The sequence below is a fragment of the Chaetura pelagica genome, unplaced genomic scaffold (assembly GCF_000747805.2).
Source record: "Chaetura pelagica isolate M959 unplaced genomic scaffold, ChaPel_1.0 scaffold101, whole genome shotgun sequence".
Lineage (NCBI taxonomy): Eukaryota > Metazoa > Chordata > Aves > Apodiformes > Apodidae > Chaetura > Chaetura pelagica.
This window is the reverse complement of record NW_009952564.1, coordinates 983,793-1,005,729: the sequence shown is the minus strand read 5'-3', so window position 1 is coordinate 1,005,729 and position 21,937 is coordinate 983,793.

The window sequence follows — 21,937 nt, the reverse complement described above, 5'->3', positions numbered from 1 at the left end:
GTTTTTTTGTAGTGGAACACTGATTTTCATGCTAATTTAGAAATAAACCTTTATTTTTCACACTGTTCTTATACACACCTACATAGCTCAAAAAGTATGAATGATATAAGGAAATGAGGGTACTTCATTCCTTCAGTGAGAAATCTCTTCAGAATTATTGCATTCCTAAAAACTGTTCATCTGCATTGAAGAGCTCTTGTTTTTAAAATGGAAAAATGTTTTGTCAAAATATATCCATCCAATTCTACTACTAAACAGAAATTAAATATTTTGAGAAAATGGATATTCTTCTTGATGATAGATTGTAATAATGAGCTGTTGGAGTAATTTGAGGTATCTTTGTGTAGGTATCTTTGAAGTGGGCACCTAAGGAGTAAAAAACAAACCAAGCTTTTGTCTGTTTTGCTTCTGTATATTACATAACTGAAATTCTGTTGTATTACTATGAAAATTAACATACAGTAGTTTAATTTATGGCAATATTTATAGTGCATGACTTTACATATCTGGCAGAATATCAATACAATAATGTCATGAGATTGCATCATAATAGATTTCTTAGCTCCATAGCATTTAATATCACAGCTTTTTCTTAAAGTGCTGTTGGATTTTTCCCCCCATATGCTATAGAAAAGGAGAACTAAAGTAAATAGTTACTAATCAGAAGACATGCATTTAGGAAGGAAACAAGGTATTTTGGTTTATAAAAGGTAGATAAATTTAGACAGGCAGTTGAAATTCTTATATTAAAAAATGTGAAAGTGATGCTTTTTCCTATAGCAAAGGTTTTAATTAAAAAGACTGGAAGCCAAATCGAACATCTCTGAATTCAGAAAGAAATTTGCTTACATCTGAATTTGAACTTGCATTTGAATGGGTGGGTAGACCGAAATCCAATTTTTCTTCTTTTACTAGCATAATTAGGAATTATTTGCTATATTGCCAATTCATGCACTTTTTTTCCTTGATATAGCCCAAATTAATTACATTGTGGACAGCTGCTATTTATGTGCAAGTACTGTATGGACAGAGACAAAATGGCAGCAAAGCAGATAAATACTCTTCATCCAAAGTACTGCTATTTGTGAGAGCACTTGAGCAAAACCTTCTTTTTCTAGTGCCATCTAGAGGAGGCACATCTTTTCCCAGTCTCATACTTAAAAGCTCAGGAAACACCCAGGAGAAGACAGAGTGATTTTCTCCCAAACCTCTGTCAACCTCACTGCCCTGCTCCCAGCCCAGGGATTTGAGCTGCCTCCTTGTTAGCAGGGGCACTCCCTTCTGTTTTGATGTTTTGGTGGTTTCCTGATTGCTACCAATTTCCTGCAGCCAAAACATAAATTTGTCATAACTCTAAGCCTGTGAAAACTAATTGAAATAAATCAGCCGTGACCACTTAGGGCCAATTGTGACAGTTAGAAAAGGGGTAATGGAACATCATAATTAGTTGCTGTTTCACGGTGTTCACCTGAAATTTTTGCACAGATTGGGGCATGCTGGATTGCTTAAGTAAGTATTTGCACGCAAACTGCTGATATTTGATCCACGTCAGTGTCGAGTTCTTCCATAACTTTAAAAATTAAAGAGGTGGAAAGTCTCTAGTGGATTCCAGTCGGCAGTTTGATTCGGATTTTATTATCAGCAATGGGTCTATAATAAGCATGAACTGTCCTCTCAGATTAGCTATGCCTCAGCAACTACCCGCTCTGCATCTCCCTCCTCCCCTGCCTTTCCCAGAATATGGAAGAGACCATCTGCAGGCTTTAACTTGCTATTCAAGCTGGCTGCTAGGATTCTGGATGAAACAAGGCGATACATGTGCTTGTCTTCCCACAAAACGATCCTTCTTTTGAGTTTGAAAAAAAATCCTTCTCTGCCCTCCTGCCCTTTATCTTCTCCTTTGCGTGCCTTCCATGCTCTTAAACATAGAGGTTGCAGAATGACTAATGTGGCACTTGTTAGACAAATATGAAATCCAACCTAATGATTGGGCTTTTCAGTTGAAAACCAGTGGAATTTATTTCCTCTGTAAATAGCAGAATGAACTGTAATGATAAAGCATTTTTAGATATAAACAAAAACCTTAGGAAGCTGTGCATACTTGTCTGTTTTGCAGAAATTGTACTCGGTATGTTATTTCATCTGCCTCACAATTTGGCAGCTCAAAACTACAGTGATGAACATGAACTCTACACAATTTTCAAGCACAATAACTGGAAAAAAAAAAAAAAGCGCCTTTCTTTTGGTGCTTTCTACAATATTGGTAGATTAATTACCACAATGATTAGTCTCTCCTTTTGATAAATTCTAGTGCTTATTATTAATGCTGTCTTGTTATGGGCATTATGAACTTGTTACACTGCTCTGTGAGTATGCAAAATTTTGGGAAGTAAAAGACCTGAAGTGAAGACTAACAAAAGCACCAACAATAGCTAGCTTCTAACAGAAGTGATATTTTTAAGTTCCCTGAAGCAAACATCCCTGAGTCACTGAGTGGCATAGGAGGGTACTTCAGTTACTGAAGCAATGAACTCCTTCCAAATTGATTAAAACAATAAATCTGTCGGGAAATAGAAAACTGTGAAACTACTTAATCCATTACATAGCAAATGGGAAAATCTGGTTTGAAGCAATATCTAGGCATGCAATGCATATTATAATTTGCAATTAAACATAACTTGCATTAGGATTATTCATGGCAAAGAAGTGTGTTGACAAATAGAAAGGCATACTTTAGCTCAGGTAAGGTTCATAAAGATTGTTTTGTTTGTTTTCACGTGGATGCAGCAGAAGTCAAAGCTGTCTGCCTTGGATCCTCATGCTTGTGGTGAAAGCAAAGTTATAAACTTTGAATTTTTTTTGTAGCCCTAAATTCAGTGTTTATAAAAAGAAAGATGGAATACAAACATGTTCCTTCTTTGGTGGCATGTTTTTCTGTAAGAAATATATAGATTATTTTGGCTTTTATGCAGTACAAGTAATACAATTTAAAGATTCTGTAGCCTCTTTTTATATGAGAGGTTTATTTGTGCTAAACAAATTGTTTTAAGAAAAAAAAACACAACACAACAAAACCCACAAACTATTTATACTGAATTTAGGAAACCTGCAAGATCACACTGGTTTCTGTAAATCACATTTTATTCTTGAAAACAGAGCTCACAGCCCCCAAAGCAAACCTATTAATCTGGGCTATGTGGAGTTCATTCAACAGACTAAACGTTGAGTTATAATTTGAAGGAGACAAAAACGTTCAAAAGTAACTTGCATGTTTTGGTTTTTCACATCCAGAGATATTAAACCCTACTTAGCTATCTGCTACCTAAAAGACAGGCTTTAGTATATAGCTTGCTAAAAATATTTAGTAAATGTGAAAAGAGGAGAAAGAAATTGAGATAAACTTTATACTCTTATGCAGTATTCTAAACACCTCTCTATAAACACAGAGCTCTTCCTGCTTTTCTCACTCAAAAACATAACATCTCTTGAAAGCTGGGTTTATGCCTGTTTTGCTTGGAGATACCAGAGCAGGAAAAAGCCCTTGCAGTTAAGGAATGAGTAAAGGGTGTATTAAATGCCTTAAAAAGCTCAGAAAACAGAGTCAAATGCCCTGGAAGTTGATATATCACTTATGTATATTATGGATGTTTAAAGAATGAAAAGTCAGGAGACCCGTAATATGTTGTGAAAGCTTTGTACTTGGCTTGATACAATTATTGGTATTATAATATATATTTGCTTTCAAGATAGTCCATGCAGCATGCTGAAGGACCATTAGTCATTTACCACACTAATACTCTACTGCGACCTAGTTCATGTGGCTTCTGGACTCAAATGGAATGGACTGGATGCTGATATAAATCCTGTTCCATTAATTTTGATTTTGGTCTTGAAGCCCTTATTTTATTTTTATTAAAAATACATGACTAGGAAAGCTGATGTTTTATCCTATGAACTAGAATCAGATGCTTTGTTTAATTTCCAAATTAGATAGTATTTCTTTTTCGTTATATTGTGTGTGCTAATGGTCTTTAAGCGTGGGGTTTTATGTGGAAAAGTGAGGTGGGCAAGGCAAATAAAGCAGAGTGCCGTGCCCGCCTTGCTGAACTCTCCCTGGTTTACTGCATTATTAAATATTGTATAAATTATTCAATGTCCTTTATATCAAACAAATATTTTTTTGCAAGCGGTACTCTGTGAACAAATGGGTATTAAGTAAAACCCCCAGATAGAAATGAAATGGTATTTCTTTCTCATTCCTTGTAAAAAATGGTCGTTTTGTTTTGTTTGTAGGGTTTTGTTTTGTTTTGATTTTCATGCTGTGTTGGGTTTTTTGTGAGTGGTTTTTTTTTTTAATATCACTCAGACAGTGGAAGGGAAAAATAGTGAAAATTATGTGAAGCGCCCAATTTTGGTGTGATATAAAAATTCTCCCCTTCTGAGTTGGCCAGCATCTGATACAGTTGTACCACATAACGGTGAAAGGCAAATGAAGCACTTTAGATCAGAGCTGTGCTTGGTTGCTTTCTGTGGCACGTGAGTTGCTCTCACACGGGTAAGACACTGGGGTTTTTTTTGTGTTTTAGGAGCAGCAGCCCACTTAGTGTGAGTGTAGCCTCATTAGCTGGTGGAAGCATGGCCACAAAATCCACTGTAGAGGAGAGAAGGCTTGTTGGGAGAAGGACATAATGCCACACAAAATATGACTGTACGATGAATTCAACTCTAAGTATATAAAGGCCAGAGATAATATTCTTTTATTTTGCTTTTTAATCTTTTTCTGTAGGGCTCTATCATCCTCAGACATCTCAGGAACTTTTCTCTTGTGAGCAGTCCTGTTACATGCACAAAGATGACACTCCTGAGTGGTTATTTGTATATGCAAAAACACCAGCTGGTTCAGGCCCCCGAAAGAGACTGTTAGTGCTGAAGAAGGTTTTGAAATGGAAAGGCATATGGAGAGGAGGGGGGGGATATAGGCACATTATGGAATAAAAAATGCTTTTAATGTGCATGGACAGTGGCTGGGGGAAGGTTTTGTTTGTTTGTTTGTTTTGTCTTGCTTTTCTTAAACAAAGGAGAACGTTCCCTGTATGAGCACTTGTTCTGAATATCGCGTGGTCAGATTAGCCATGCTGCTCTGAGCAGTTTAAGGAGGTCTGGGAACTTAGTAATACCTTCCTCTGCCTCCCCGCCGCCCTCCCGCCCTCCCCACTCGTGGCAACAGCAAGGCGATGAGCTAAATAGCAGAGAAATAAGGACCCAGGGATGAATAATGGCCCCTAATTCTAGAATGAGGAGTTGTGAATGCCTTGCTGAGGTTTGTGCATCTTTCCATTTCAAATAACTGGAAACATGGTGCGGGAATCGGGTTGGGGAGGGAGAGGTCAAGGAGTAGGGAGACCCCAGGTTTCATTACCAGATTTTGTTCTTCAGCTTTTCACAAATGAAGGGGTGGACAGAGGGAATTCCCCTGCCTGATCTGCAGAGAGCTGGAAAGGAAGCAAAGGTTTATTGAGCTGCTCTTATTGTCACTTAAATTTTCTTTACAAAGATACTGATTTTACAAAAGGCAAACCTATGACTTCTGTGGAAAGCAGTGCATAGACTCACTGCTTAGTGCAGGGATAATCTGTTTTTTATTTTGCTTTATTTCGGGGGAGGGAGGTTGGCTTAAGCATGTCCATGTTTCCACATACGTGAATTAATTTTGCTAAGGTTTTCCTTGGAGAAGATGACTGTCTTCAGTTTGTTTTTAATCTCTGAAAACACTCGGGGTACATTTTATCATTTGGCCTCAGCCTGCCCTACACTGCATGCAGTATTATGAAAACCTTTTATAACAGCATCTAAGTTAGTTGTGCTCAAAGGTGAAAATGAAGTGGTATTGACACATTAGAGGCTGTGCCAGCATCCACAGATTTTCCAGTTGCATCTTATTAAAATAAATACTTGACTTCACATACTATTTGATTTCTGAGCAAGAGATTTACTGTAGTTGCTGTTATCAACAAAGCCATACTGTACAAAGGGAAGTGTTTATAATTATTTACTGTGCTGCAGCAACATCCAAAGGGTGTGAGCAGGAAGGGGCACCCTCTCTGGTTCGTGTCATGTAAACAGAGGAAATCATACTCCTGGCTTCTAGAAAGTTTATAGCCTTAGAACTTGTTTTTTCTTTCATATCACCCTTTCTCTTTAATCCTAAATCATAAGAAATAATCAGCCATTTCTCTTGAAGAGAATTTTTCTCTTAATGAAAACATGAACATTTAGATTGTATCAGCCAGTTAAGTTAAAAATTACTGGATTCATAGGCTGTGTGATATGGGATTTAACAAGGGACCATATGAAAGGGAGCAGAATGGAGGGATAAGGGGCAGGATTTAAAAATAGATGTTAAAACGCTACTACTTAGGAACTTAATGGAATTTAATTTTTCTGGACATTGTTCAATGGTCAGAAAAATAAAATAATTTGTTTTAGACTTCTAACTGGGTAATGTTGGACCTCCACTATGTGAAATGTCCTCACAGAACTATTTTGGTTGTTTGTTTTGCTGATCTGAAATCTCTCTTGGTCTGGTCCTAAATTTCATCTGTTGTTAGTTAATCAACCTTATTTGATTTCTAAAAGGAAGAGGGTCATATTAAAGGCTATATATAGGAGCAGAATTTTTAAAATTGATTTTAAATTTTAATTAAAATTAAACAATTTTTCTAAACAATTTTTCTAAACAATTGATATTGCAGGTTCATTACAACAGTTTGTTGGTTGTGGGTTTTTTTTCTGATCTGTAAGGAATCTGAAAGCAATTAATTCTTTCTTTTGTGAATAAACTGCTGCAGTCCTTGTCTTATTTTCTCATAGATGAAGCATATTCTACAGAGCAGGCTTCTGTAGAATTCTAAAGGTTTAGGACATATATTTTCAAACGTATAGCTACGACATATTACAAAAACTCTGGTTTCTAGTATTTATCATTATTGAGAAAACTAAAGAAATTGGCCCTTTTTCTCAAATTTCACCAGCTACGCTTTTAACATGGGAAGTCCTGTTTACAGCTTTCCTTCTTAAACAGAGTATGCTAAACATCCATAATAACAAATAACATATAAAAATGTTTTTCACCTATTTTTTCTTCATTTGTATCCTAAACTGGTGAACTTGCTAGATTTTCTTTATTATTTGAGAGTGTGGTGCTTGTTGTGTCTGATTGTTTTGCCTCTGTTTTAAAAGAGATATATTCTACATAAGATCATACTGTAAATCTGTATTTTTGCATATTACACTAAAAAAAAAAATAAAGGAGGACTCCTGAAATAATAATCTACTGATAAAGAATTTTGTCCTCCAAATGTTGTGGTTTGACCTAACGGATGTTTTGTGGCTTGAACATATGCAGAATCTCATTCAGCAAATTTCTATATGAAGGCCAGTAATTGCACTCCTGGCACACGAGTTCAATTGATATCCAATTTTTTTTTTTTTTTTTTTTTTTTTTTTTTTTTCTGAACTCCTAACAGCATTTTGAAAAGAACACATAGAGGATTTTTTGAATGCTTTATCTGCCAGCGATTCATTAGGATGTAAATATTGTTGGCAACAGGTTGCAAATTGTGTTTTGGGAATAGCTTCACATGCACATATAGAGTATTTTGCAGATTTATGTGCTTTAAAAGTTAATATTTTTTAATATGGGGATAAACTACATTTTAGTTTGAGACAGTATTCGGAATGCTTTTGTTGCTTTGGGTAGTGGTAAGAAAACACGGAAAAATGCATTAGAAATTAATTGGTTTTGATTGTATCTCCCTTTTAGTTTAGTTTAATATTTTTTTCTCTTACTGATATTCATTTACTTTATAACCTTTATTTTACTAGCTGAAGTTCTACAGCATGTTTACCTTTATAGAAATTAAGTGCATTTTAGATTTCCTTCAAAGACCGATGGGAACAAGACATTATCTTCAGGAATTTGTTATAATTACATTATATCCACATGAGCACCAAAAGAATTTAGCATGATTAATGCTATTATAAGGCATATGAGGGTCAGGAACAATAGTTTGCTCCTGTTCGAAAGAGAAGTAAGTACTTGCACAGGAAGAAACTCATGAATTTGAACCGGCATTTTTTTATACTTGAGAAAATAGAAACAGTCGTTGTTTTATGAACTACTTAAGCAGTTGCACAATGAGAAGCTTAATAGTATATACTGACAACCTTGATTTAGTTCTGTTGCGGATGCAAGCTGACAAGTGGAAAAGGCTTGCAGAGAATCACAGAGCAAGTTTTTTTTTTTCCCTCTGCTTTTATTAGCGCATGTTAATTGAAGTGACACAAAATTTACTCCAGTTTATATCAGGACTTATATATCACGCCCACAATAAAATAATGCTCCTTATGTTTTTTATATATATATATATGTATGTATATATTAAGGCAAGGCTTGTGAATGTTTGGGTTTGTTTTTTTGTTGCTTGGATTCTACAAAAAGAGAAAAACTAGGTTTTGGCTCTGCCTGTGCCATAAACTACGGTCAGTCAGCCCTGCAAGCTGCTTCATCCTCTGCTGCTGGGCATAGCCATGGGTCCTCTGCCTATCCTACTGTTGTCAAAGGTGGAGTGGAGTCTTTTACAACCTGTTCTTGACACTTTTGTCTGCAAATCGGGGGATGATTAATACTAAAACAAAATCGTGTTAAAAAGCCCCCAAACACCTAGCAATCTCATGGAAATGATGCATAACAAAGCCAACTTGTGATGCAAGATGCAGCCATGTTTAAGACAATATGAAAAAAGTAGCAATTTTGCTTGTAATCTTCCTGCTTTAGCTTTAGTTTTCACCCAAGAAAGGTTGCTGTTGGTACTTCAAACAGGAGCCAGTTTATTAACTCAATGTGTTACTCCTGATCATTTGCTTACTTTTTGTGTATTGTTTTAGTACAGGTTGGAGTTTACCTCCCTGTGTGTTTCTTCTGCAGCTTTGCGTGCAGATGGGTAAGGAGAATATACAATATGCCATGACAGTACTGAGTTAACTATCTTGTACAGCATTATTTGGTGTGACAGGGTTTCAGTTGTCCACAGTCCATGGACGCTTTGTAATTATTGTTAGGTGGACTTTGTTTTGAATATATATAAGATGTTTTAAATAGATATTGGTGTTGGTTTTTTTTTTTTCTCTTTTTCTTTTTCTTTTTTTTTTTCTGGGATTACCATTCTGAAGTAGGTGGTGGTTTATTATTTCCCCCTCCCTTTTTTTTTTTTTCTCTGAGGAAGAGAGGTGGAGGAGGAGTGAATTTTCATATATTTAATTTAAACAATTAATTTAAATGTGATTTCATCAAATTGCTGGGTCGATTAGCAGAGCTGGCTTTTATAATACCATAAAATGAAATATTGTGACTGAAACTATCTCACCTCTTGTTAATTCACTTTACTAAAAATTAGAGGTTGAGTTAATTGTGTTTTGTGTAGCTCTACTGCTACCTAAGGAACTGATGGAAATTTGCTTTATAGTAGCTATGAAACGTGGCTCAGATAATTTCCTTATATAATGGGCAATCACTTTACAAAATGATTATTTTAGTTAATGGTAGTTAAACAACAGCGACTCAAATAATGAGTGGAATTTCATTGTCAATGTGAATAACCATAATATTTTTTCTATATTTTATGCTGATTTTTTTTTTTTTACACTGTATACTCAATGCTGTTTACTGTTTATTTCTCTCCCACCCATCCCTAGTGACAATATAGAAAAAGCCAGAAGCCTTGAATCTTGATCTAGTTGATGTAGCAGATGATGAAATGCTAACATGCGTTGAAACTCAGCAATACTGATCTAAAAATTTATTTTAGCAAGGGTTTTACTTGGTGGGGTTCTTTTCTAAGAAGTATTTTCTCATAAATCTTTATGCAATTAATTGTCGTAAATGTGTAAGTGCTGTTCATGTTACCATTCACAAACATTCAGAAATCCCAAATCAGATCTTACCTTGAGATGAGTTTAAAAGTTCTGAGCTTGAACCACAGAAGGACTAAAGTTGGAAATGACCTCTGGAGGTCAACTGGTCCAAACTCCCTGCTTAAGCAGGGCCAGCTATAGCCACTTGCCCAGGTCTATTAAATGAAACTGAAGTTCTTTGTATTGGTCTAATAGATGTTTGGTCTCTTTACACTTTTGGTTTTCCCCATTGTTATATAATAAAAAAAAACCCCTCTCTGGGTTCAAAGAAAATGTTTGAAAGGGATGTGGGAGAAACATTTGATCTGGGGGTCCAGCAGGGGACAGAGAGGACTGGTTGGCTGTTGGAGTTCTCTGTGTCAGAGCTCAGCGAGTGCACAGTCCTTTTTTTTACTTGCTCCCTTGGTCTATTCATCAGGAGGAAGATAGATGTAGATTATTGTTGCTCAGCACATCACCTGCACAAACAAGTTTACCTCTGTCTCTGCTGCCACAAGTCAGGCTGAATATGTTGTGTTAATTAGTAAATGCTCCAAGAGAGTATGCAGTGAGATCGCTATTGAAACTGTGCAGATGAGTGCTGGTTTCTGTACATTTCAAACTGTTCTTTGGACCACTGTAGTAAAATGAATGATCACATGATTTTGGCCATTCTGTTTTCCATTCCATGCATTTTGCATGATACGTCGCCATCTAACAACACACTGGGGGTAGTGATGGGTTTTATATTTAAGGGTAGAATATTTCAGTAAAAGCTGTGCTACCTGGGTGTAACAATAATTAAGAAGTACAACATATTCATTAGATGAGTTTTGCCTGAGAGTTTGAAAAATACTAGTTAAATGTAGAAGAGCTAAATAGTAATTATTTTCTGTCTACTGTCTCTAAAATGCTGCCATAAACATTGTGGGTGCAAATAGATGAGATGTAAATGTACCTTATGGGCTTTGTAAGTCAGCTGCTCATTATACAAGTAAAAAAAGCGATGGCCTCCTTACATCACCACTTTAGAATGACCACTAATTATACTTCAAGTTTGCTTAGTTATTTTCCACCCAAAAGCTGGAATAGTGCTCTGTTTAAATTGCTAGATTTCTGCTTATTGAAAAGGAGTTTGAAGTTGCTTGGGTCTGAGGATGAGAGGCTTTGCTGTCTGCTGCTTCCACACCTCCAATTTGGATAATGTGTGCATTTACCTAACTTGCCTCTTCGTGCGTAAGGCTCCTGCATATTTAAAGGCTCAGTATTCAGGGATTATCTGTCGTGCTTTTTCTTTTTGTTTTGATCACGCAAAGAGAGGATACTAGCCCACATGACAAGAGCAGAAGGTTGGGGCTTTTTTTCCTGTTGGTTTTGTTGATTCTTTTTTTTTTTTTTTTCCTTCCTGAAAACTTCACTCTTGCCACATATTCTGCCAGATATTTCTTCTGGGGGGAGGAAAAGTTGCTAGTCCGAGTATGCAGTTTTATAAATCATGTGTCTGTAGAACACTTGTTTGTTAACACGCACAAGGCATTTGGCTTAAAGGTACAATATTCCTGTTTACTCAGTCCTTAGCAGTGAAGCAGGAAATCTTGAAGGCAGGCATATGAAAATCAGAACAGGGCTATGAACAACTGCCAGTAGCAGGAAAAGGAAAAATTATAACTGTAATTAACAGTCAAGGCAAAACACAATTGCAAAGTGCCTTGTGAGGCATCAGTTGATTAATATTTCATGTTTATCTATGACAAAATAGAAAATTACATTTATTTTTTTTCTAGGAAAATGACAGTAACATGGAGCAGCACATAACATCACTTAATTAGCTTTTCATTGTAGATTTGTTGCTCTACTCCTTACATATTTTCAAATTCAAAAACTCAAATATAGTTAACTAAAAACTTACTGTACATATTTTGTTTCATTGTTGTTGTAGCTCGCCTCCTTCAGCCCAGAGAATAGTACCAGCTATACTAGTAGAATATGTGAATAGGAGATCAGCCTGATGTATCAGAGAGCCAGAAGTATTTTGCTACACGCCTTAATTATCCCCAGGTTGAGTAAAGAGAGTTCCACATTTTGTTCATTCTCTGACCCTAGTTTTCAATCTAGACTAAATTAATTTTCTTTTTCAGTTGAATGTAACTGAAAAAGAGGTTCTCTTTGGTCTTTTTTCTCTCCAGTGTGAAATCCTTAATCCCATTTTAAGTATCAGCAGCATTAATGGCAGTTAATAGTAATTACTGCATGTGTACTTTGATCCAGAAAAAACAGAAGTTTAGGGATTGGTATCACACTACTAGTATTCTGTGTTGCAAGGTATTTGTAGATGAGGTTAATTGAGCCATCTCACTCCATGGCTTTTATCCTGACATGTAGGTCACAAACTGAATCGTAAATCTGTACAGTAAAAGTCAGCATAGACCCTTTAAAGACAATCCCTGATGAAACTCAGTATCAAATAGACAGTTACTTTTCTCAAAGCCTGCTCTGAATTAGCATCTGTAACACAGCACATTATAGGTTATAGCATGATTTTTTTTACTGTTTTAGTATGCATACATTCATTTTCTTCTATTAATGGGTATGCCAATTTACAGTAATTGTAAATAGTTCAATAACTTTTTTTATTCAGCGTTTTATTTTATCAAATTTCTTGAATATTGAAGGTACAGATTTTCTTAGATGTAATTGCTAATTTCAAAAACATTCAGAAATTAAGTGTAGAGACTTAAAAGCCGATATTATGGTTTGCAATGCCATGTAATTAGATTTCCTTGATCCTCTAAAATAATGTGGGCATCCAAAAGTCATAGTAATTGCAGCAAGTGATCTCCAATGCAATGGAAAACAATGTAAGCGAAGCCAATTTTGATAGTTTCCCATAAGAAAGCAGCTTTAATGCGGCTCTCCCAGCATTGTAGCCACCATGAAAATTTCAATGATATACTTGTGGCTTTGAAAGCATGAGAAATGTATATCTTACAATTCAAAATAAGAAACAAAAGAAGTAAAGAGTAATGGAAGCAATTAATTCCTCTTTCTAAATATGATTCACTTTAGAAATACTTTGGGAGTGCTCACAATCTTTAACCTATGTGGAAAAAATGAATATGTACTAGAAAATTTTTAGACTTCCTAAGACTTGGGGCTGGGAAATATATTTTCTAACTCAAATTATCTAATTTTATTGAATTATGGTGAATAGAATATATAAACGAGAAGTTGAATCTCATTTCACTAGAAGACTGATAGGACCCAAAGTGGAGCACAGTGAGTTTGTGGTGACTAGTGATGTCTGTAAAATGTACACATATTTTATAAGTGCTGTGTAATCTATACATGCAGTACGCATTAAAAAGCATAATAATTAAAAGACATGAGGTCTAGACAACACTTCTTAAACTCTGCAGGCCGATCTCCTATGCACACAGATTGTAATGACAATGCTTTGAGAAACATTAGTAGTTGTTATACTTGCACAATTTGACATTGTGTCTGTTCATATGTATAAAAAATATGATTTACTATATAGCAGAGGAAATGTTTTTTGGAGGAGATGTATTTTTTTTTTTAATTCTATGTCACTTTTGAGAAAAACAAGTCTTTGAATTTGCAGTAAAAAAGCAGTGTCTTATCACATTTTGCCTTTTTTTAGTGCAAGGTCAGAGCAATAAAAAACAATAGATGACACTTTTCAGTATAAAAGAATGAAACGTGTGGTTGTGCAGTACAAAGGATGTTAACTAATCAGTTATTCTGCATTTAAATATGGTTTAAACAAGATTAGGAATCCAGACTGTGCAAGAGATTTTCAAGTCCAGAGGTCAGAAAACATGCTAATGAGATAATAGGAAATATTCACCAAAGCTTATCTGCATTAGAAGTGCACTTCTCCTTAAGTAAATCCTTTCAGTAAAATACTTTTAGCCATGTTTTTTGTCCTATTAATGCCTAAATTCTGTCAGACTACCTGTTAATTAAGAAATAATCTAAGTCTCTTGAGGAAAAATCTGAGGAAAGTATGAGTCTTTCTGTGGAGTGCTTTAAATCCAAGACTATTTGAATTTTTTGATGAAACTTGTTCTGTCATATTTCTTAGGTCTAATTGCATTCTCTAATACACCAGTATAAAGCAGAACAAGTCTGATTCCTGTAGGGTATAAATGATTAGATAAATACATTGAAAGAGAGAAAGCCTTATTCTCATCTTCCTTGCTTGGTTCATATGCAGGAATAAAAAAAAAAAAAGTTTTAAATCTATAACTAGATTATCAATACTGGCTATACTGAAAAGGTGTTTTGAGTTTGATCTTGTGATTTTACTTGGGGTTGCTTTTAATATTTCCTTTCTCAGGAAAAATTTCAGAGCTGAACTATAGAATAGATTATTGCAGGTAACTGCTGAGACTGAGACATTATTGTGCTATATTTTTCTATTTTAGCTTTATTCAATTTCTTTTCAAATGTTATGTTTTTAAATTGATAATAGTTTCATTTTAAAGTGGCAATTAAGAATCTCCAGCTAGCATTTTGAAAAAAAAATCATAATTGCTTTTTAAGTCAGCTTAAAACTCTAGAGCTCTTTGTTTCGCTACTTTGGGTTGGGTTTCTTTGACAAGCCTGTTAAGAAGCCCTGTTAATTGTGGAATACTTTTATAAGATATCCTATAATATGCCACAAAAGAAGATCTGTTAACCATTAAAAAATTAATTGTAGAGTGCTGTAAGTGTGTGGTAACAGCTATAGTACAGATAGCCAGGCATGTTCTCTCAGCATGGTTTCTTGAAGAGAGAGGCAGTTGTCCCTGTCATGGATATCAAAGAAGAGAAAAATGTCCATTTTTTTACTTTATACTTTTTCTGAAGACAAAATGTTTATTTTATGCATGCATTGTGAGACACCATTTAAAGAAAAGATTTTCGCAAGAACTTCTTCTGTGGAGATTTCTGTTTCAATTAAGGACAAAAATACTTGTGAATAATAGTTTCCACCAGCATAGAATATTTTTCTTAATCAGCTTAGGGATAGTGTGGTTAAAAATCAGACCAAACAAAATGTATGACAGAACTGTATATCACATTCTCGATAAACTAATTCGGAATGTTAAACCTGTGGGGAAAAATAATTACTGCAGGAAATGTATAATTGTTTATCAGACGTGATTACACATAATATGAAGGCATGTTGTTGATGTTTTGTTTTTCTCCATAGCAAGGAAGGGAAAACAAAAATATCAGAAAGAGGAAAATTTTGCTGCTTCTCCTTTGAACTTTTCCCTCAAGGAAACCTTTTGCATGCCACGCTGTCAGGGCAGGATATGGCACACAGCCAGCCCTCCAGGTGCTCTGCCTACACACAGGTGTATGCTTGGGCTTGCCATGCTCTTGGGCCCTTCTCCTGGAGAAGTGGGTCAATCAATGGGCTCTTTGAGGTGTTTTGTGCAATGGTCTCCACGTTGGGAGGCTGAGACAAGCCCCCTCCAGCAGGCTGGTGGGGAGGATACAGAAGCATACAAACAACTTTTTCTAAAGCAACTTTCCCTCCCCACAGCTTTGTCTCAGGAATGAGATGTCATAGCTGAGTCTGCACCAATTGTGTTTTTATGAGCAATTAAATAATTAACAATGTTGACATCTAAATTATATTTGCTTGGCATCTGAGTTAACCCCTTACTGAGGCATCTGGGAAAATCACACTTCTCAGAGGCAAAGCTTTATACTTGGGCAGACATTTCTGCTGCAGTTCTGCAGTTTCACATTCACGTTTTCTTTCCTACTGTTACACCTGGAGATTCAGGAATTGATTCCACAGCGTATTTAGCACTTTGATGAAATCCAGTGAGGTACTTCAATATCAAAGGCAATGAGACTATTTGTGCACTTGAAGGGAAACATGTCCTAAAGCAAAATACTAATTGGATCAGCCTTCTTACTGACTTTGGTTGTTTCTTCCTAAGTGAAATCAAGTTAGATTTTTCACAAGAACCAATGCCTATTAAAGAAATATATTTAAGGTATTTGTTTGACTCTCGTTTACACCAGAAATTTTAGGGGGTTTTGGTGGTTGTTTCACAAAAAAACCCCACAAACAAAGTGCTGTTCTGTTAAGCTACAGTGAGGATAGCATCTCTTTGTGTATATTTCAGAGGGTGCTCTCTCATTCAGCCCTTGGATCACTAAAAACCTTAGAACCTGGGAATCAAATGATGTATCATAGAATCACAAAATTGTAACTGTTCAAAATAGCCTTTAAGATATCCAAGTTCAACTGCCCACCTGGAGGGGTGGAAAAACCAAACAAAAAACTTAAACCCACAAACACACCCACAAAACCCATAACATACAATCCTGAAAAACCCCTCATGCCTACTAAAACATGCCCTGAATGGCCACATCTACATGTTTCTTGAACCTCCAGGGATGGTGACTAAACCACATCCTTGGGCAGCCTGTTCCCGTGCCCGGCTACTCATTCAGTAAAGTATTTCTTCCTTATCTGGTCTAAATCTCCCCTGGCACAACTTCGGGCTGTTTCCTCTGATCCTATCATTATTCACCTGAGAGAAGAGGCCAACACCCACCTCACTACAACCTCCTTCCAGGTAGCTGTAGAGGGCAATGAGGTTTCTCCTCAGTCTCCCCTTCTTCAAACTAAACAACCCCAGTTCCCTTAACCTCTCTTCATAGGTCTCTAGACCCTTCAGTAGCCTGGTTGCTTTTCTCTGGACATGCTCCGACAACTCAATGTCCTTCTTGTAGTGAGGGGCCCAGAACTGAATACAGTACACAGGGTGGGACCTCACCAGTGTTGAGTACAGGGGCACCATCACTTCCCTACTCCTGCTGGCCACACTGTCCCTGACACAAGCCAGGATATTGTTGGCTTTCTTGGCCACGTGAGCACACTGCTGGCTCATATTAATCCAGATGTTGACCAGTAACCCCAGGTCCTTTTCTGCTGGGCAGCTTTCCAGCCACTCTTCCACAAGCCTGTAGCTTTGCCTGGGGTTGTTGTCACCCAAGTGTAGGACCTGGCACTTGGCCTTATTGAACATCATACAAATGGCCTCGGCCCATCCATCCAGCCTGTCCAGGTGCCTCTGAAGAGCCTTCCTACCCTCAGGCAGATCAACAGTCCCTCCCAGTTCAGTGTCGTTTGCAAACTGAGCCGAGTATCAGCTCACTTCTTTTTTACATTTTTTTAACTGATGAAAGTAATGTAGTCTCTATTGTTTCAGTGCATCTTAAACATTAAAAAGGGTGTTGTGATCAAGTAAAATCATAGCTTGTCCCTCAATAGGAGCTTAAAGAACAGAAATCCTTCCCTCGGCTTTTTCTAGCCATTTATCTCAGCAGTGCAGGCTATTATCAGGAAATAAACTCAGATCCAATTAGCTTTATCACTTAATTAGAGACATATTCTTGGATTTATGCCTTACTTCCTTCACTGCCATTGAAATGAAATTATTTAACTTCAGAAAAAAACCTCTGCAAGTTCACACCTCTCCATCCATTAAATTGTATTGTTTGATGCCAGTCAACCTGTTGCTTGTTTGACTCCAGAAATAACACTATGATAAACATGTTTGGGTAGATGTTTCTTTACTCAGCTCTAGGTATTCATTCATTCTCTGCCTATCTGTCTGTCAAACATAAACACACAGACACTTCATCTCTCCCTCCACCTCCCTCCCCCCTGCCACCTTTTGAGAAATAAAAATTACAAAACAGGTTAGTTGGAGAAAGAGCAGATGAATCTGTGAGGACCTTTGGACAGTCTTGACTCTATTTAGAGAGGCTGAATAAACTGTGCTCCTGTGTTCTGGTTTTTATTTCTTTTTTTTTTTTTTTTATTTTGCTTCTTTTTTTTCTGTTTGTTTTTCTTTCTTTTTAAGATAAGAATAACTGGCTTTTTAGTTGTGAGGTTTAGAAGGGATTGTTAGTTTTTTGGTTTGCATTGTTAGGCTGTTGGTGGCTGGCATAGGGCTCAAAGTCTAACCCTTGTGCTCTGGAGCCAGCTTCCCAGGCCAGTGCTTTTTTAGGCTATGACCTGAGGAAATGGAGTTTGTGTACTTGCTTTCTCAGTCCCATCCTGTCTGTCTCTTCTCCCCTCCCAAAATATTTTGTCATTTATTCCCTTGACTTAGCTCAACTTGAAAATGAAACTGACATCTCGAAGATTATTAAAGGTACAGCAACGTTCCTAATAGATACCCAGGTATAGGAGAAAAACTCCAAATAATACTTCAGTTGAAGAAGAATGAAATTAAATTGGCAATCTCACCTAACAGCTGCTGGCCAGCTGCTCAGCATGTGCCTAGGTGCTCTGGTTGTTATATTCTTAGGGAGGATCTATATTTGTTATGGCTAGTGAGTGAAAATAGCCACCAAGAAAGTTCAGAAAAGCAACTCTGTGACTTCTGTTCAGGGAATTAAGCAGCCATGTTACAGCCCCAAACATTTTGTTCTCAGAACCACTGCAATCAGTGTAGAAAAGCTTAGCATGCTGTGATGTGCTCACTCCAGGAGATGTCAAGTTTTTGGAACTTGTTCATTTACTTTCATGTGTTATGCTTTATATGAAACCCCTACTGCCTACTGGTGGGTGGGGAAAATCAACTTGAATACAGTGTGAGGGTTATCCTTCCAGATCAGATAACAGAGCATTTGCATTATGGGGATGGGGGGGGGCAGAAAAAAAAAAAAAAAAAAAAAAGAGAAAAATGTTGAGTCTTTCCACTTAAAAGGTGTTTCACTCCCACTAGTCCACCAGCAAGAAATAAGAGCTCATGTCCCTATGGCCCCCTTCTCATTTAATTCCATAATTTGTATTCGCCTTTCTTTTCCAGAACTCATTCTTGCTGAGTTGTCAACCCATTTCTTCTTTTATGCATCTTTTTTATATGAGCTATGTGTTTATGGCATTAAAGTTTTGACTGTTTCTTCATTTGGAAATCAATAGAAGCCTAGGAGGGAATGTGTTATTTGTGTGTTGGTTGGGTTTCTGGGATGTGAGTTTGTTTTGGTTGGGTTTTTTTCCCTCCAGTAGAAGTTAGTTCAAAATGGTCTGAGCTACTCAGCTGTGGAGTAGCTGGGTAGAGGAAAACACAGTAGAATTTTTCAGGAGAGCAACTTGCAAAGGATACTTGATAGAACAGAAGTTCAGATGCAACCAAAGGTAAGCAGATGTCTAGAATTCAGCTGATGGGACCCTGATTACCAGGTGTTTTCTGCTGGGGTACTGGGTGTAAGGAGCTAGACTGACAAGGTTCCTGCAGGTAAATGAGGTTGTGAAGAGTGGAGTATGCCTGGAGTTGTGGCTTATTTCATGGGACACCTCTGCTTCCTTACATTGGATCTGTGTTGTGGTTCTTTGTTTCTCTCATTCCTGCCTGACTCAGCAATAAATGTTGTGGTTTGGACCCAACACAACAACAAAGGAACAGCCCCATGGCCGCTCACTAAACTCCCCCCACACACTCACACTCTGGGATGAGGAGGACAAAGGTCATGAGTGGAGACAAAGGACAAGGAGGGTTCTTCACTGATTAAGGTCACAGGCAAAACAGACTGAACTTGGGGAAAAAATAATAGTTTAATTTCACACTAATCAAACACACACAGAGGACACAGACAACACACAGAGAGCAGGGCTTGCATATGTTACCCCACCTCTCCTTTCTTCCTGGGCCCAAATCACTTTGTTCCTAGTTTCTCTCCCTCCTTCCCCCCAGCAGCACAGGGGGACAGGGGATGGGGTTTAGAGTCAGTTCACGGGCTGTTGTTCCCTGCCGCTCCTTCCTCCTCAGGAAGAAGGATTCCTTACAGTCCTTCCCTGCTTTCCCACAGGGTCCCTCTCATGGGAGAGAGTCCTCCATGAACCTCTCCTTCACGAGTCCTTCCCATGAGGTCCAGAGCTGCTCCAGCCTGGGCTTCCCACAGAGTCATGGGCTGTTTCGGGAACAAACTCCCCTGGCACCAGGATCCTCCAAAGCTGCGTAATCAGAGTCCACTGGCAGCAAATCACCTGGCCACAACATCCAAGTCCACTGGCCAAGTTCACCCCTCCTGGCACCTTCAGGGAATGTTCCACCATGTCCCTCCATGAGTGCAGGGGCACAGCTGCCATCTCGCCATGGGTTGCAGGGAAACTTCTGCTTGGGCACCTTCTTTCCCTTCTTCCTCACCAACCACCAGCCCTGCTGTCCTTTTCCAGCACAGCTCTTCTCCCCCTCCTTCTCTGCTCAGATGTTATCTCAGTTCTTTTGTACATTAATCACTGAGCCGCATCTATTGTCCCTCTAACGCCTCTTTGGGTGGGTTTTAGAGCAGGGGGAGCTTCTCATCTTCCTAGTGGAGCCACTCCTGTGGCCCTTCCCCTGCTACCAAAAAATCCACCAAACCAAACCAGAACAATCCACTTAATTAGTCTTAATAAGTTATTACAGTTTTGTTGGGTTCTTTAATTCCATCTGGTATATTCATCATCTCTCTTGGTGTGATGTGTTCAGTGTTTACTTTTTGGTGAATGTGTTTGCTAAAAGTTTTGTGTGCATGTCCCACTTTACAGGGAGGCAGAGAAATGAAATAAAAAAGAAAGCTATGCACAATTCTTTGCTTAGAAACTGCTTTTTGAGATTTGCATTCATAATTATCCTGGAATCATGGATGTACAGATTAGGGCAGATTGGCATCTGCTAGTAAGAGTTTAGGAGAATTAACCCAGTCATGATTGATTATTGAATGGTCTCTCACATTCAGTCAGATTTGACCAACAATATTTTTTTTGTTTGTTGCTGGAGCAGTGATTTTTAAGCATGGATTGAGAGGCAGCAATGCCTGGCTTCTAATCCTGGCTGTCATACTGTCCAGGCTTGACCTATTGTACATTCCTGTTGTGCTACTTGTCTCTCCATGGCATAGGAATGACACTACTTAACTTTCCTGACATGCAGTGCTATGGTCAATTAAGATCGATAACATCTCTGAAATCCTTTACAGAAAGGATTTGGGGAATCAAAACTGCTTTTTTCAGCCTTGCATGTACAAACTCAGTTTTTCCCCTGTTTAAAAACAGTATGCTATAATCAGTATTTAATTGGGTATTTATTTAATCTTTTAGGTTGATTCAAAAAGCTCAGATCCTTGGTTTCAATATTCTGACTGGATATTACGTTAAACTTTGAGATCTCTAAGAAGGCAACCTCAAATGTAGTTTATTTTGCTGAATGCAATGGTAGAAAAGCGAAGGTGTATATCCTCTGTGTATTTTAAAACAATATATTTCACAGCAAAAAAAGGAGTCTTTCCACCAGTTAAGTTAAATTAAGGGCTAATAAGAGCAATGCTATCAGTTAGCTTGCAGCTTGGTGCTGCTATATCCTCCTCCTGTATTTTGTCACAAATACTTTTAAGCTTGAACAATTTCAGCTCTTCTCCACCTTTAAAACAGGTCTGTTCTTCCACTAGAGGTTATTTAATTATTTGCAAATGTACCTTGACTATTATAGGGTGTTCAGTCATAATTCAGGCCTTTGAAATGTTTCTCTGTTCTGTCATCCATGTGCTGTAGCCCGTCCCTAGAGGGGCCAGTCTTTGATGGTGTGGAAATGGGAGCTATCTTTTTGAATTGGGTATTGCAGGTACTTTAGGGGAAGGTGGACGGAAATAGGTGTTGCATGCAAATGCATGAAGAAAGTAGGTGTTAAAAGTGCAAGGAAAAGAATATCATGCTGAGGTGAATAATTCACTGAGCAATTAGGAGAATCCATGAGGACTGAAAGATGAGTCAACACTGTGTGCTGTTTTTCCCTGCCTTTGAAAGGAGCACCTGTGAGCTCTGGCGCCATTCCTGACCAGGTCATGTTTGTCTGGCTACTACGCCATCCATCTTGCAGTTATTTAATCCAGTTCAGAAAAAGGAAGTTAAATGTTTTAGCTGGTTTCCTAAGGAAATGAGGCTTAAGCAATCATTCCACTT